Source organism: Triticum dicoccoides, chromosome 5B (genome assembly GCF_002162155.2).
Source record: "Triticum dicoccoides isolate Atlit2015 ecotype Zavitan chromosome 5B, WEW_v2.0, whole genome shotgun sequence".
NCBI classification, from domain to species: Eukaryota; Viridiplantae; Streptophyta; class Magnoliopsida; order Poales; family Poaceae; genus Triticum; species Triticum dicoccoides.
In genome coordinates, this window is record NC_041389.1 from 611,188,568 (window position 1) to 611,200,799 (window position 12,232).

Genomic DNA, 12,232 nt, shown 5'->3' on the forward strand with positions numbered 1-12,232 from the left:
ACTCTAGTGGAAGTGGGAGACTGAAGGAAATATGCCCTAGAGGCAATAATAAAGTTATTGTTTATTTCTATAATTCATGATAAATGTTTATTATTCATGCTAGAATTGTATTAACTGGAAACTTAGTACATGTATGAATACATAGACAAAACATATAGTCCCTAATATGCCTCTACTTGACTAGCTCGTTAATCAAAGATGGTTATCTTTCCTAACCACAGACATGTGTTGTCATTTGATGAACGGGATCACATCATTAGGAGAATGATGTGATGGACATGACCCATCTGTTAGCTTAGCATTAAGATTGTGTTAGTTTCATTGCTACTGCTTTCTTCATGACTTATACAAGTTCCTCAGACTATGAGATTATGCAACTCCCGAATATCGGAGGAACACTTTGTGTGCTACCAAACGTCACAATGTAAATGGGTGATTATAAAGGTGCTCTACAGGTGTCTCCGAAGGTGTTTGTTGGGTTGGCATAGATCGAGATTAGGATTTGTTACTCCGTGTTTCGGAGAGGTATCTCTGGGCCCTCTCGGTAATACTCATCACTATAAGCCTTGCAAGCATTGTGACTAATGAGTTAGTTGCAGGATGAAATATTATGGAACGAGTAAAGAGACTTGCCGGTAACGAGATTGAACTAGGTATTGAGATACCGACAATCGAATCTCGGGAAAGTAACATACCGATGACAAAGGGAACAACGTATGTTGTTACGTGGTTTGACCGATAAAGATCTTCGTAGAATATGTAGGAACCAATATGAGCATCCAGGTTCCACTATTGGTTATTGACCGGAGACGTGTCTCGGTCATGTCTACATAGTTCTCGAACCCGTAGGGTCCGCATGCTTAACGTTTGATGACGATTGGTATTATGAGTTTATGTGATATGATGTACCGAAGATTGTTCAGAGTCCCGGATGTGATCATGGACATGACGAGGAGTCTCTAAATGGTCGAGACATAAAGATTGATATATTGGACGACTCTATTCGGACACCGGAAGTGTTCTGGAGAAGTTTCGGATAAAACCGAACTGTTGGAGGGTTACCGGAACCCCCCGGCGAACTAATGGGCCTCGATGGGCCCTAGTGGAGAGAGAGAGAGGGGCCAGCCAGGGCCGGCCGTGCGGCCCCTCCCCTTGAGTCCGAATAGGACAAGGAAGGGGGGGCCTTTCGTTCCCCCTCTCCCTCTTCTTCCTTCCCCCTCTCTCCCTTTAGGTGGAAACCTACTAGGACTTGGAGTCCTAGTAGGATTTCCCTATTGGGGGCGCGCCCTTGGAGGGCCGGCCGGCCTCCCCCTTGCTCCTTTATATACGGGGGCAGGGTGGCTCCCTAGAGCACACAAGTTCACAATTGTTTTAGCCGTGTGCGGCTCCCCCTCCACAGATTTCCACCTCGGTCATATCGTCGTAGTGCTTAGGTGAAGCCCTGCACTGGTAACTTCATCATCACCATCACCACCCATCGTGCTGACAAAACTCTCCCTCGACCTCAGCTGGATCTAGAGTTCGTGGGACGTCACCGAGGTGAACGTGTGCAGATCGCGGAGGTGCCGTACCTCCGGTGCTAAGATCGGTCAGATCGTGAAGACGTATGACTACATCATCCGCGTTGTCATAACGCTTCTGCTTTCGGTCTACGAGGGTACGTAGACAACACTCTCCCCTCTTGTTGCTATGCATCTCCTAGATAGATCTTGCGTGATCTTAGGAATTTTTTTGAAATTAGTGCGTTCCCCAACATTTAGGTGTGCCTGCATCCACATGGATCGTTGCAAATCCTAGCGGCGGGGCCTTAGGCCGCACACTCATGCTCGGCAGCTGCTGATTTGCGCCCCCAGTCTGCGGTAAGGGTTGATGTTCCTTGATAGTTTCTAACTCCGCCATATACCTGTTGATAAAAGCATGAGTTGCATGGGGGCTCTGAAAATCACCTTCACGTATGACCTTTCTACGCGCAGTCCATATTGCCCATAGAGTGACTGCTAGCTTCACGAAAACATCATGCGATAACAGCTGGATCATGGAAAAGAGCCAAGGTTTCGCTAATGGTTCTGTAGACGACCTCACCTGCTCCGCAAGTTCATTGTCCACAAGGGACCAAATGCAGCATGACATGGTACAGTCTAGGAGGGAGTGCCTCCATGAATCATGGGCTCCGCATAGTCCACACGAGCTGCTGGTTGCCATATTACGATGTTCCCTGACATCCTCGATTGGAAGCGAATGTCGCGCTAGTCTCCACAGAAACATCAGTATTCTTCCTAGCACTTGGACTCACCATAGCGATTTCCATGAGCTTCTCTCTTGCATTGTGTAGGATGTCCCTGTTGATTCATCAAGCCACGCCTCCCGTCGATCCTTTGTTGTGACCAACATTTTGTAGGCTGAACGGACCGAGAAGAGTCCATTTCTCTCGGAGTTCAATGACCAAAGTTCTGAAACAACTCTAGTACATAGCGGATGCCAATGACAGATGGTATGTCAATTGGAAGCATTACCTGCTGGAGGCCATGCAAGTACCCACTAGTCGTCATCAGGTCTATCAATTCCTACATGGTTTGAGGCGGATCATTTATCAAGCACCCATACGATCTCATCATCTCGTCCCTTGGCAACCAATTGTCGTTCCACATATTGGTGGCTATGCCGTCGCCAATTCATCGGATTAAGCCTTGTTTCAAAATGTCCTGTCCTATGATGATAGGCCTACAAATTTGGCTGGGGCGGCCACCAAGCTCTGCATCAAGTGTTGTTGTCGTGAGGAAGTAGACGCCTTTGAGTATCTGAGAACTAAGAGAATCTGGGTATTGCATTATTCGCCAAGCTTGTCTAGCAAGCAAGGCTAAGTTGAACAACTCAAAATCCTTGAATCCAAAACCTCCCATGTCCTTCCATACAACCCAAGCAAGTTTTCTCTTGCCGTCTCTACTGCCCCACCAGAATTTCCGGATCAACATATTTAAGTGTTCGCACAAACCTCTTGGGAGTTTAAAGCAGGACATAGATTACACAGAAACTGCTTGTGCTACTGCTTTGACCAATACCTCTTTCCTAGTTGTTGCCCAAACACATTTGATGAGTGAGAAATCTTTCACCGACTGTGGACTTAAATGTTCCTTTCGGCCCGGAGGTAAAGAAATGGCCCGTTGTGTATAGTACAACCCACTAGGATCATCCGCTTATCCGCCTCATCTCCGTCGTTCTCCCCACACTCCCGACTCCAAGATCCCCAATTTCACCATGGCGGCGGCGTAGGGACAACCAGCAGACATTTCTGTGCCTCCTCCGAATAAGCAGCCTTCTTCTCCCTACCACCAGTGCAGCAAATTGTGCACCGTCTCTCCCCCTCCCTCGTACCATAGTAATCCCAAACCAAAGAAAATGGTTGGAGGGCGCTGCACGGACGCCTCCGCCAAAACGGAGCATCCGCACATGCAGGTGGCGGAGACGGAAGCAGCAGCCTTCATACGTGTGGGGGCGGCGCCGCCGGGCATGCCGGCGACTGTCTGAGCGCGCTGCCGGAAGACCTCCTCGACGCCATCATGTCACGCCTCAAGGCCTTGCAGATGGTGCGGACATGCTTGCTGTCAACAAGGTGGAGGCACCTCTGGCGCGTCGTGCTTTGCCTCAACGTCGACGAGGAGGATACCGGCGCCTACAACAATTTCGACAACTTCACCAGCAACCTTCTGCGCGTCCATGACATCCACTTCTGGAGGACTTACGGCTGCACGCCTCCAGGACTTTTGACCGTTGGGTCAGCCGCGCCATAGGCCAAGGCGTGGCATGGCCTTGCAGGCTCAAAAGGTTGCATCTCTTCAGCCTGCTAAGATCTCTTACAATCCCCTAGCAATTGAAATCAACTTTCACATGGTATTCTCCGGCTTAATTGATGACGTGGTCAAGAAAGAATCCCGCCAATTCCTCTTGAATTGCTTTCATGCGATCTTGTGGTAGGAGTTCATTCCGCATCTGCCACGTCTAATTTGAAGAAGGGGGTTAATACATATATATGAATGAAACTCAACAGAAATGATGGTGTAATAAAATGAAATTGTGAATATTATTGCTTACGCACTTCATATTGTCTTTTAGAGTAGCCCCGCTTATTTTTCAAAGTCGCATTGTAGATGAACTCGCACACGTAGTATCCACAATAATTATTCCCTTGTTCCTGCCACAAGCACTTTACGAGAAATAGAGGTCAATCAAACTGATAATGAAGCATTATAAATGGCATTGATGAAAGTATAGCTATAGAATCAACGGGAGATGCGCGCAACTAGCTAGCTAGTAGTACTTACTTTCGGGTATGTATATCGCAACTCCTTCGACAGTCCCGGAGCTTCTGCGGTGAACTGTTTTCAAACCCTGCAAGACAAAGAAAATAATAATTATTACTTGAGATATCAGTAAATGAACAAAAAGTTGCCGATATGGTGTGATAATGATCGATTGAACTTACTTTTTGAGCATTTTAGTCATGTCCACATAGGTTTCGGGATCTTTTTGTCTGGAGTCTAAGACGGTTACTAGTCCCTGCTCAAGCTTAATCTCCAGAAGAACATAGTGGAAGCTGCGCATGCATGCATAACTCATCAATTAGATTACTATAACCTCGCTCGATTAATAAGGGAAACCGAATATGCACACGACAGTAACACTCACTCGAAGTTGTAAGGAAAGTGTATGGTATCTTTGTCTTGATTTTTGATCAACGATTGTAGCAAGTTGGCCTCGGCCTCTTAGGCGTGCTTTTTAACCTGAATTTCATCTATGATATTTGTGTTAATGAACCCAATATCATACATTTCTTGTTTTCTGCACTCGACGATCTTCAATATGCATAATATAGAAAGGATAATTAATTATAAATACATGCAATGAAAGAGCTGACCTATATATAGAGACTTAATGACAGAAATAATACTTACAGACAGTAGCAAAAGACCGTTAATTTATCGAGGTCCTTTTAATTGAAGAACTCGAAGAAATCCTCAAATGGAACAGGAAACAGATCAATTCCAACGAGGTCGTGCTCCTCTTTAATTCTCAGATACAAAGTATTCGTCCCCCCAGACTCTCTGCAGGTTTTCATGTACCAATTATGGAATCTTCGCATCATCATTGTTAGAGATTTTTCATCTTTGACGAGAGAAGCTTCCCGTACTCGTATCTGTGTTCGACCACCTCCATGAAATCAAAATTTACATCGTCAGGCAGGTAATCTGCAAGATTGCTATAACCGGGCACCGTGCCCGGAGCATTAGCAACAATGTCGCCGCTAGACACATTGAGCGGGGGGCACAATTGATTTGCTTGTTCGCCGAGATGGGCAATTTTTTCCGCAGCTGCTCGTTCTTTTGACCTTTGATGTCTGACAGTACTTCTCGACTGCTCCGCTTCGAGATATGCCTTTTCAGTAATGCGCTCATAGTTGGTTTTTGGTAGAGACTTTGGTGGTTTCCTTAGGGCATCGATAGTGCGCTTTCCTTTCACCGGATCTACCTTCTCCTCCGGAGGTGGATGTCTCTTTGCTTTCAACCCTTCAAAGAAGTCCTCCACTTCGGTCCGCACGATCTTCGCGTTTTCCTCCTCGGTCCTCTCATACGGTAACTTCTCTAGAGGCTTGAGAGAAGGACCGTATCTGTATTGCTCCCCGCCTCTGGTTGTACTGCTAGACGCCGGAGCAGACGGAACGGCTGCAGCGTCTGTCTTCTTTCGTGCTTCCTTACGAGGCGTAGGAGAAGGACTACGATGCTCCGGAGTAGCTGGGGGCGGCGGGTCTCTTCCTCCCTTGCTGGCGAGGCGGAGAAGGAGGAGGCTGCTGGCTGCTCGGGCGCGCCGGCGCAGGCGGAGAAGGAAGCGGAGTGCCGCCACGCGCCGGAGAAGGAGGCCGAGTGCCCTGATCATCACTCGCCAGAGGAGGAGGAGGTGGAGGAGGCGGAGTGCCCTAACTCACCGGAGGAGGAGGAGGAGGCGGAGGCGTCCAGTTTGGAAGGTTGACGAGCTCCTTCCGCCATAAGCATGGAGTCTTCAGAGCAGAACCCAGCCTAGTCCCCCCCTTCACCGGTAGGGTGGTCAAGCTGGAGGTCCTCAAATCCCTCCGTTATTTCATCCACCATCACCCTAGCATATCCTTCTGGAATCGGCCGGCAGTGAAAAGTTGCACCGGGTTCAGTAGGATAAACAGAGCCAACACCCGCCTTGACCTTCAAATTCATCCATTGCATCATAATGTGGCAATTTTGAGACTCCATGATAGCATCCACGGGATAGCTGGCAGGAGCCGTCAAGACATGCTCTGGCTGAAGCATCTCGGTGGAAGCCATGCTGCTTCTCCACTGAGATGGCGGGGTAGCTTCGGGGGAAGCTTCGGCAGTTCGTTTGCTGCGATTTGCTTATCGTTCCTCTATCGCTTGTACCCTTGCATGCAGCGCCTGCAGTTGGGTCTGCTGCACTTTTGTCCTCCTCTCCTCGCATTTGTAACCGCCTACATCCGGAAAACCAGCATTCCACGGAATGGAGCCTGGCGTGCCTCGTGTCCATCCAGGGTGCTCAGGATTCCCGAGGGCCATTGTGAGCTCGTCGTTCTCTCTGTCTAGAACGAACGTCCCTTGCTCCGCTGCATCGATATAGTGCTGAAGCCTCTTGACTGGAATTTCCAATTGCTCGTCTGTCCAAATGCACTTCCCTGATACAGGGTCTAAGGTTCCGTCAGCCCCGAAGAACCAAGTCCAGCATCGGTCTGGCCAATTCATTGTCTTTGGTTCGATCCCTTTATCAACCAGATCATTCCCAGCCTTGGCCCACTTAGGCCGGGCTATGAGGTAGCCACCTGACCCCGTGCGATGGTGAAGCTTCTTCTTCGCAGCATTTTGCTTGTTTGTCGCCGACATCTTCTTACTCTTTTTCGATGTCTTGTGGGCCACAAATGCGGGCCAGTGATCTCTGATCTTCTCATATTAGCCCTTGAATTCTGGTGTCTCTTTTTTGTTGACAAACCTATTCAGGTCTTTCTTCCACCTCCTGAATAGGTCTGCCATCTTCTTAAGAGCAAAAGACTGGATTAATTACTCTTTAACTAGCTTCTCCGGATCATCCTGTGGCGGTAGGGTGAAATTTGACTTCAGCTCAGTCCAAAGATCATTTTTCTGCATATCATTGACATAAGACACCTCAGGGTCTTCGTTCTTAGGCTTATACCATTGGTGGATGCTGATCGGGATCTTGTCCCTAACCAGAACCCCACACTGAGCAACAAATGTGTTCTTTGTCCGGATGGGTTCAATCGGTTGGCCGTCACGCGCGATTGCTATGATCTCAAACCTTTCATCCGAGCTCAACTTTTTCTTCGGGCCTCGTCTATTTACTGAAGTTGTGCTCGATCCGGAGGGCTAGAAAAAAGAACAAAGATGAGAGTTAATTAATATGTGTACATACCAAAACAATGAATGCATCAATTAGGTAGTCAACACAAGCTTAGCTAATATATATATACCTGGCCGGACTCGGTTCGGTCACCGGAGCCGTCATCACGGTCTCCTTCTTGCACCGTCAGTGGGTAATCGGAGCCGTCCTCACGGTCTACTTCTTGCACCGGCATTGGGTCATCGGAGCCATCATAATCATAGCCAGCTGCTTCTTCACCCTCTCCTTCCAAACCATCGGTGTCGTTGAGAAACAACGAGCAGACGACATCACTTCCTTGTGCTATTATGTCCCCCAACAACGCTTCTTGTGCTTCGTCTCGGGGGGTCACTACAAGAAATATGTCAACTAGTGACCTTCTGTCAGTGACCCTAGAAGAATTGGTCATAGATCTATGACCATTTCAGACCAATTGGTCAAAAGATGTTCGGGGGACTCCAAACCCTAAACCATTGCGACCATTTTGGTAAGAAAGGTCGTAATTTCCTTACACGAAATGGTCACAAAGCAAACAGTGCTAGTCCGCTGCCTTATTTCTAGTTGTTAATGACCAATATAGATGGTCATAGCCTTGTAGATTGTGGTGGGTTGTGATGACTAGGCGCCATCTCATCAGTTTTGCCTATGTGTCATGTCCATGTGGCAGTTTTTGCCCTAGGTTGTGAAGCAACCTATATTTCTGTCGTTCCCAAAATTCCCAAAAAAATCTCATAAATTCTTTGGGTCATATCTTCGTCAAATATGTAAAAAACCTTCCTTGCCTAGTTCAAAAATAATTTGAAAATATTCATTTTCCTATTCTATTCAGAGCAGCACTTTGTGAAGGAAGTACCACTTTGGCATGTCCAAATGGTATCCATTTTCTACAGTGCTTTCCTATGCCCAAATAACCATCCTCCACCAAATGCCAGCTCAATCCATTCATTATTTTGAGCCCAGCTTCAACATTCATATTTATGTCCAGTGTGGTACTTTGTAAAGCAAGTACCACCTAGGCTCCTTCTTTTGAGGTGAAAATTTGTGAAGACGGTCTTCTTAGTAACTGATCATCCTCAGCCAAAACTCAAGCCCATTAGCCATGTGCATTTCCCGTACCGCAAATCAAACACTTGGCTGCTTATTCATGTTTGAGTATCGATCGGTCTCCTCGTGAGAATCTTATGTTGTGATTTTCTTCGTAACACCTACCTGGGGAGTGCCCAACCCACTAGACATGCCTAGGCCGCCTAGAACACATGGCAACGCCACGCTCACGCGGTGACCACGTGGCGGGCATGCGAGCTTACGCGCTCTAGAGTTGGGGCTCTCGGCCACTGTCCAAACCTCGATGTCTCGCCATCAAACCATGTATTTCTGATTAAATAAATACTTATTTACCTAGAAATGATTTTTGGAAAAAATAAAGATTAAACTATGAGGCAGATGCAGTTCAAATTTGACCAGCTTCCAACTGAATCGACGGGAATTTGTCTTTTTCACCAGAGGTGGATCAAAAATTTTGACACCCAACCATTTTGTCAATTGTGGATTAAATATGGCCTAGTATTTTATAGAATTGATTAGGTCCAATTTTGCAACAAATATATGGTAGGTCCTTCACAAAAAAACTCATTTCAGGCACTCGGAAAATGGAAAATGGTTTTTTCGTCCAAAGAAAATGAAAAGTTCCTTAGGCAACATTGTTTTCCATTCCAACATGCACCCTTGTGCACAATATGAGATCATTTGAACAAACTATGCCATGAATGTGGCCATAAGATTGATCATTTGGCTTGAAAGCCATGAATCTTCACATTTGATAGCTCATTTCTGAGAACACTTTTTTAAAATAATTACCGTATTACAAGTTTTTTATTTTTTTTGGAAACTTGGTCACATATAATGACACAATGCAAAGGTTTTCCAATTTTTTGATTTTTTTTGAATTTTTTATGCCCGTTTCAAAATGCGGTCAAAACGGTTGGCTTGACCGTTCCTAGCTAGTGGTTGAATCTTGGAAAACTTTTGATGTTTCTTTGATTAGATAGATACTTATGTACCTAGAAATGATTTTTGGAAAAAATAAATTGCAAACAATGAGGCAGCTGCAGTTCAAATTTGACCCGCTTCCAACTGAATCGGCGGGAATTTGTCTTTTTCATCAGAGATGGATCAAAACTTTTGACACCCAACCATTTTGTCAATTGTGCATTAAATATGTCCTAGTATTTTATAAAAATGATTTGGTACAATTTTGCAACAAATATATGGTAGGTCCTTCACAAAAAAACCTCATTTTGGGCACTCAAAAATGGAAAATGAATTTCCCGTGCAAAGAAAATGAAAACTCCCTTTGGCAACATTGTTTGGAATTCCAAGATGCACCCTTGTGCACAATATGAGATCATTTGAACAAACTATGCCATGAATGTGGCCATAAGATTGATCATTTGGCTTGAAAGACATGAATCTTCACACTTGATAACTCGTTTCCATGAACACTTTTTTAAAATAATTATCATATTACAAGTTTATAATTTTTCCTGGTAACTTGGTCACATATAATGACGCAATGCGAAGGTTTTCCATTTTTTTGATTTTTTTTGAATTTTTTATGCCCGTTTCAAAATGCGGTCAAAACAGCGGGCTTGACCGTTCCTAGCTAGTGGTTGAATCTTGGAAAACTTTTGATGTTTCTTTGATTAAACAGATACTTATGTACCTAGAAATGATTTTTGAAAAAAATAAATAGCAAACTATGAGGCAGCTGCAATTCAAATTTGACCCGCTTCCAACTGAATCGGCGGGAATTTGTCTTTTTCATCAGAGGTGGATCAAAACTTTTCACACCAAACCATTTTGTCAATTGTGCATTAAATATGTCCTAGTATTTTATAAAAATGATTTGGTACAATTTTGCAAAAAATATATGGTAGGTCCTTCACAAAAAAACCTCATTTCGGGCACTCGAAAAATGGAAAATGAATTTTCCGTGCAAAGAAAATGAAAACTCCCTTTGGCAACATTTCCAAGATGCATCCTTGTGCACAATATGAGATCATTTGAATAAACTATGCCATGAATGTGGCCATAAGATTGATCATTTGGCTTGAAAGCCATGAATCTTCACACCTGATAGCTCGTTTCCATGAACACTTTTTAAAAATAATTACCATATTACAAGTTTATAATTTTTCTTGGTAACTTGGTCACATATAATGACGCAATGCGAAGGTTTTCCAATTTTTTAATTTTTTTTTGAATATTTTATGCCTATTTCAAAATGGGGTCAAAACGGCGGGAATGACCGTTCCTAGCTAGTTGTTGAATCTTGGAATTTTTTTGGTGTTTCTCTGATTAAATAGATACTTATGTACCTAGAAATGATTTTTGGAAAAAATAAAGAGCAAACTACGAGGTAGCTACAGTTCAAATTTGACCCGCTTCCAGCTGAATCGACGGAAATTTGTCTTTTTCACCAGAGGTGGATCAAACCTTTTGACACCCAACCATTTTGTCAATTGTGCATTAAATATGTCCTAGTATTTTAGAAAAATGATTTGGTACAATTTTGCAACAAATATATGGTAGGTCCTTCACAAAAATAGGCACTCGGAAAATGGAAAATGATTTTTTTAAATAAAATGAAAACTTCCTTAGGCAACATTGTCTGTCATTCCAAGATGCACCCTTGTGCACAATTTGAGATCATTTGAACAAACTATGTCATGAATGTGGCCATAAGATTGATCATTTGGCTTGAAAGCCATGAATCTTCACACTTGATAGCTCGTTTCTGAGAACAATTTTTAAAATAATTTCCGTATTACAAGTTTATTATTTTTTCTAGTAACTTGGTCACATATAATGATATAATTCGAAGGTTTTCTAATTTTTTGATTTGTTTTGAATTTTTTATGCCTGTTTCAAAATTCGGTCAAAACGGCGGGCATGGCCGTTCCTAGCTAGTGGTTGAATATTGGAAAAGTTTTGGTGTTTCTCTGATTAAGTAGATACTTATGTACCTAGAAATGATTTTTGGAAAAATTAAAGAGCAAGCTATAAGGCAGCTGCAGTTCAAACTTGACCCGCTTCCAGCTGGATCGGCGAAAATTTGTCTTTTTCACCAGAGGTGGGTCGAAACTTTCGACACCCAACCATTTGATCAATTGTGTATTAAATATATACTATTATTTTAGAAAATTGATGGAGTCCAATTTTGCAACAAATATTTGATAGCTTCTTCACAAAAGAACCAATTTTTGCCACTCGAAAAATGATTAAAAATAGCTAAAAAGATAAAAAATGCATACAAATTGGTGCTCATCCATAAAATGTGGTCTAACTTTAGTGAAAATTTGTGTGGTGCCCTTTTGCAAAATATTTTTGATTATTGCTTCACAAAATCCTTCTCTTTTTAGGACTTGAAAACTATTTTAAATCAATGATTTTTCCAACCAATCAGAACTCTTCTCACGGATCACCCCATTGTAGCTGATCTGAACCGTCCATATCCAAAAGATCCAACACCTTCGACGCCTCTCACCCCATTGTAGCCCAACCCAAACCCTAGCAGCCCGAGGCCGCCTCTCTCTCCCCCAGAACACACCCGCCGCCGCCTCTCTCTCTTCCCCCCTCCCCGATCCAGATCGACGATGACGGCCCACCGTCGCCGCCCCCTCCTTCCTCATCCCGCCGCCGCCTCTCTCTCCCACCCACCCCGATCCATCCCCTCCCTTTGTCTCTCACATCACCTCCGCACGCATCCCCTCCCCTGGCGGGATTTGTCGCCCCCTTCCTCTGTCTC